Source organism: Arachis hypogaea, chromosome 12 (genome assembly GCF_003086295.3).
Source record: "Arachis hypogaea cultivar Tifrunner chromosome 12, arahy.Tifrunner.gnm2.J5K5, whole genome shotgun sequence".
In the NCBI taxonomy this organism is placed as follows: domain Eukaryota; kingdom Viridiplantae; phylum Streptophyta; class Magnoliopsida; order Fabales; family Fabaceae; genus Arachis; species Arachis hypogaea.
Window position 1 is genome coordinate 20992365 of NC_092047.1, and position 6270 is coordinate 20998634.

General features: G+C 35.6%; 1 long non-coding RNA gene across 1 annotated transcript; it reads left to right on the forward strand.

The window, feature by feature from the left end:
• Positions 1 to 429, forward strand: LOC112727110 (uncharacterized). Its single transcript, XR_003165568.2, has 2 exons — positions 1 to 139; positions 378 to 429. It is a non-coding gene; the product is annotated as an uncharacterized lncRNA (long non-coding RNA).
• The last annotated feature ends 5841 nt before the right edge of the window (positions 430 to 6270 follow it).

Sequence of the window (6270 nt, forward strand, 5' to 3'; positions counted from 1 at the left end):
GCTGGAGTCGCGGGTCGTGGGTCACCGTCGCTCGTCGTCTTCTCTGCTTCCAGGGTCGCTCACCGTCGCTCGTCCATCACTGGTCGTCTTCTCTGCTTCGTGCTCGCTTACCGTCGCTGGTCGTCTTCTCTCCTTCGAGGTTAGTTCGTTCTGGCCTCTGGGTTGAACCAGTTTAAGGCTTCTGATGTTAGGGTTTAGGGTTGTGCTTCCTGCTCGGTTGTTAAGCTCTGTTATTAAATTTTATTTTTTTTGTTTTATGCTTCAAATTATTAAGGCTGTTGTATGTTGGATAATTTGATTAAGTTCTGTGTTCTTGACTTCTTGGTTGATAATGATTTCTGTTCTGTTAATTTTTGATTGTTAATTTCGGTTGTTAGGGTGGATAATGAACTATGCTCTGTTAATAATGAACTCTGCTCTGTTATTAAATTTTGTTGGTTTTTTTTGTTCTGTGCTTCAAATTATTAAGGCTGTTGTATGTTGAATAAATTGATTAAGTTCTGTGTTCTTGGTTGATTAAATTCTGTTCTTGGTTGAATAAAGTGAATAAATTGTATGTTGCTGGCATTATGTTTGTCATTTATGTGCGTTTTAATTTCTTTAGTTATAAACTTTGACATTTGAAGTTGTCTTTGACCTTTTAATGATGAATTATGTATTGTTTATTTTGTGAAATTATTAAATTTTGAATCTTATTAGTTTAAAAATTATTGCATTTAACTTTTTAAAATTATGTTTTGATTTTTTTTATAATTTTATTATATATTTAATTAAACCGGTTCAACCCCGGTTCAACCATTGAACCATTGAACCAGTCACTTGACCGGTTCGATGACCGGTCCGGTTCTCGCAACCTTGGTCTAAACTATGTCACCATAGTGGGGTTGTTAACCTCGCCAAGATTGGTGAATCTAAACTATGTCACCATAGTGGGATTGTCAACGTCCCGGCGTCACTTTAATTATAAGGTGCAATGATATTTAAAATTTGGCATGCCAATTACTCAATTAACAGGTAAAAATCAAACTTTATTATAATTTTAAGATGGTATGGATTCAATTCATTATTAGGTGAAACAGTGAGAATTTTAGTGTCCAAGGCAACAAGGTAAAACATCTTGATCATAACTAAATTTATTGTTTTAAGTTGTCCAACATTCCAACATATAGACACTAGTAGCATACTTGAGAGATTAGGGCATGGTGAAAATTCACATACAACATTAGAAAATGATTTAGTCAAACCATCTATTGATTTTTGACTATTAACTTCATATGAACAATATCACAAGTAATGTCTCTGAATCCATAAAATAAATAATATCACAAGTAACATAGATATATGGCTCACATATTATATATGTATAAAGGACAAGGCATATATACGGCTCACAAGCAATGTTTTCTAACATATTGAAAACAAATCTTGATTTATGGACACTAAATATACATATTATATACGATTCAACTTCATATATGTTCTTTACTATACAAGAAACTACATCTTCATTTGCGAAACTACATCTTCACCCTAAAGAGACATAGAGATCAGGATCTTCATTAACCAAAGGGGCATTATCAATCTCTTTCTTTGCATACACAAAGGCCTCATGAGGTGGCAACAACTGTATGTGTCTCTGAGAAATATATATGTATCAACTTATTGGTGAATTTATATAAAAAAAAAAAGTGGTAGGTTCAAGGTCTCACCAATTTCTACCTACTTATAAGAAGGAACACTAAGAAGGGGTGAAAATCTTGTATTTTTTATTGCGTCAGCAAGCTTGTCCTCCCTTTTACTCCTAGAGATTGAACTATTCAGGCAGGTTTTTGCTCTCTCAGACTCAAATGCGACTGATTGGACTACTTCATTTGATGAATTAAGTAAAATAACAGAGTAAGGAAGGCTGAAGCGAACCTGCTGAAGTATTGCCTCTTTGGTGGTGCTGCTATTCAAGGATGGGTGTGATGAATCATTTTCATAAGGAGACTGATCATTTAGTAAATATCTATGTACAAGCATCTGAAACAAAATACTAGATACAGTCAAAACAGCCGCCAGAAGAAACAATCTTTGCCAGTCGATTTTGTGGCCAAAGAAACGCCATGATAACTCCCTCATCAGGATAAAAGCAGATTGTCGGAAGGCCCTTTTCATCTCATTATACAACATATCAGAATTGAACCATTCAAATATCCAAATAAATGCTACAGATCATAAAAGCTAAGCATGCCATTTCATACATCTCTGCAGTCCTAAATGGCACAAGGACAATTCAGATACCTCAGTTCGTCTGTGGGTGCATGACTGCACCAACATAAAGACACTCTGGAGCTCGACTCAGCCAAAATTCTACACTTATTTCAAGCAAAGTCTTCAAATTTCCCAACATCAAAACTGCACTATTTCGGGCGGAAAAAATAAAAAGAAAGACTGCAATATGAAAAGGAATAATATCCAACTTATTAAGTGCAATTCAGTCCATTGATAATAATCTGCACATAGATTCAAACAATAACCATGTAACCATAAAAAACTACAATAGGGTGAAAATTCAAGCACTATGTACTAGCAAGATTACAGTATGTAACACTAACAAGTTTCACCATTGCTTGTTATATTGTTGATAAGTTCATCTCTAACACCATATCACTATATACTAACTATGCTGTCATACATTAACTTGGCTACTTATATGATATATCAAATGCAATCATGATCCAATTCCAAAACAGGGATTATGATATATAATTATAATATAATTGATACCATTAAATCTACTACACGTGAAGGAAAGGGAAAAGAAAAATTTGGTAAAAATTGAAACAAGTTCCTCTAAGCTTAAGAAATATTTCTCAGAAGCTGATTCATGAACTTATATATTTTCTCGAAGTCATGCACACTGCAAAAAGCATAATCATCTGAATCTGAATACAGAACCAACAACAACAACAACAACAAAGCCTTGTCCCACTAAGTGGGGTCGGCTACATGAATCAAACGACGCCATTGTGCTCTGTCATGTATCATGTCTATAGAGAGACCGTTTACATGTAGGTCTCGTTTGACCACCTCATGGATAGTCTTCTTAGGTCTTCCTCTGCCTTTCGCCCTTTGTCCATCTTCCATCTCATCCACCCTCCTGATTGGATGTTCTATCGGTCTTCTTCTCACATGTCCAAACCACCTGAGACGCGATTCAACCATCTTTTCCACAATGGGTGCTACTCCAACTCTCTCCCTTATATTTTCATTCCTTATTTTATCTAATCGCGTATGACCACTCATCCATCTCAACATCTTCATCTCTGCCACACTCAGCTTATGTTCGTGCTCCCCTTTAGCCGCCCAACATTCCGTACCATACAGCATAGCCGGTCTTATAGCGGTGCGATAGAATTTACCTTTAAGTTTTAAAGGCACTTTTTTGTCGCATATAAAACTAGATGCACTCCGCCATTTTGACCAACCTGCTTGGATCCTATGATTTACATCCTGTTCAATCTCTCCATTGTCCTGTATGATGCACCCAAGATACTTAAAACTTTTAACTTTTCGTAGGGTGTTTTCTCCAATCTTCACCTCTATATTGGGGTTTTCCATTCTCAGACTGAACTTACATTCCATATATTCCATCTTGCTACGGCTTATGCGCAGACCATACACTTCTAGAGCTTCTCTCCATAACTACAAATTCTTATTTAGGTCTTCCCTTGACTCTCCCATAAGGACGATATCATCGGCAAAAAGCATGCACCATGGCACAGGCTCTTGGATGTGCTCTGTGAGTACTTCCAAGACTAATGTAAAAAGGTATGGACTTAAGGATGATCCCTGGTGTAATCCTATACCAATAGGGAATTCTTCTGTCACACCACCTTGGGTCTTCACACTAGTTGTGGCCCCATCATACATGTCTTTAATTGCCCGAATATATGTGATCCTTACTCTCATCTTTTCTAAAACCTTCCATAAGACCTCCCTTGGTACCCTATCATACGCTTTTTCCAAATCAATAAACACCATATGTAGATCCCTTTTATTACTACGATACCTCTCCATCATCCTTCTTAATAGGTATATCGCTTCAGTGAATCTGAATACAGAACCATGTAGCGCAAAAGAAAAATAAACCTAAATCAAACTAAATTAAAGAAAAATTATATTTAATATTATTAATTAACCATGATTATGAGGAATTGAAGCTTAATGAGGGTACCTAGTTGAAACGGTGGATCTGAATTTGAGGCAAGAAACGAAGAGAGGTAAGGTGCCAAAAATAATAAATACTAATAAATAAATTAAAGAGAAAACCAAAAATAATTTGTTATTCCAATTTCAAAATATTAGAACATAGCACATTCCATGAACAAACCTGAAGGCTATATCCGAAAGAAGTAGCAGGACGGAATTCCAGTTGCCCTCCCTACATGAACCAATGAAAAAAAATCAGCAAAAAGCTACCATGTTAAAGTTAGTTTAGTCATTAACTTCCAAGCAATTTCATTGAAAATTAAAAATGAAACAGAAAGTACTCTACCAACCCATGAATGCTTTGCTGAGTTCCAAAAAACCCATCATGGCTAGGAGCCATAGAATTCAAGGGACCCTACAAGGATATAGATGTCAAAGCTAATCAATCGATGGGTGGAGCAGCTCTTACCTTCCACTCACAAGCAAGGCGGACGACGAGCACAATGAGGGATGGCGGGCAGAGCGCTACTGAACACAGTAACCACAATGACGGGTCAAGGCACCACGACTACGCGACTACGACAAAGAATGGCGATTGGCGAACGGGGGATGACCTTGACCACGACGAACAAACACAGATCTCGAGCGCCACTGACAGCCACAGTGACAAGACCAGAGGCGGCGGTCGCATTGGAGGAAGCTCGGGTTTGCTTTCACGAGAGGAGAAGAGTGACTTGAAGACCCAACCTGCATCTGTTTCATCCGTTTCTTTTTTTGAACGACAAATAAGGCCCAACTTGCGAAGCTGGCACCTACGAACCCAACACAATAAGATCCCGTTCCAATGCACGCTACCAACTCGGCTCGGCCGATCATTCCATGAGCGCCCAACTTGCTGACAACCTGCTCCATTTTGCAAAAGGAAGACAACACGCGTCAACAGGAGATGCACGAAAAAAAATATCTATAAATCTATATGAACTTACATCTGTACAGTAGTGCGATCCTAATATCATTTATCTTCAAATGATATGACTTTTGAAAGTTTATTATCCAAATATGGTGATGATTATATTGCACTATATTATAATTTTTATTAATAGAATTTCGTCATCTTTTTGTAATTTTATAGTAAATGACATAACAAATCTTTTTTGTTATATTAAAGCAATAATTTATTCATTAAAATTTTAATTTTATAGTTAAATTTTTTACGAGAATTTAATATAAAATTGTTTTGTTCACAACTTTATTATACAATTATACTATAATGTGTTTATTATAATTAAATGATATTTTTTATTTTTTTATAAACTCTTGCATTCTTCTAAAAAGTAAAATCATATATTTTTTTTTCTAATTTAATATAAAAGATCTATGTTAAGTACCTAATCTAACAGTATTTTAATATTAGTTTTTGTCATTATACTTATCATATCCGTGCATTGCACGGGACACTTCCCTAATGATAAGTAAAATATAGTGATTGAAAATTTCTATTTTTTTTTATTAGTGTTCTCCATTTTGCAGTAGATAAAAATTCTATAAATTTTTGTGTCTAAACCAGAATATTTTACCGTCTCTATTCTTATCCCTCTTTTCAAACATCTTTTTGTCTCTATTTTTGTTTTTATTTCTGTATTTCCATTTCGAGACAGAAACCAAATAGAACCTATGACACTCACTTTTCCTCACCCCCAACTTTTAAAATACTTATACCAAGTTAAATTCATTACACATATAATAGCAGATAAAATTCACTACAAAACGCCGAATTTTACTGATGGCTAATAAGTATAACGCATTGCTAATAATTGACATGCCTAATAGACGAACTTGGAACCAATGTTTACGAACGGCAACGTTTTACCCTTGAAACAAAATTGAAATATCCTTTATTCTAGCGACAACATTTTCATTTGTCGACGATTTGACCGTCGATAAATCCAATTCAATCCAATCCGTCGATTTGACCTGCTGTCAGAATGACCGTCGACGATCAGTAACTAGCATCTATCTAACAGTAATTGTTATACATCTACTATTACTTCCGACTCTATTTAGTTTCCCATATAG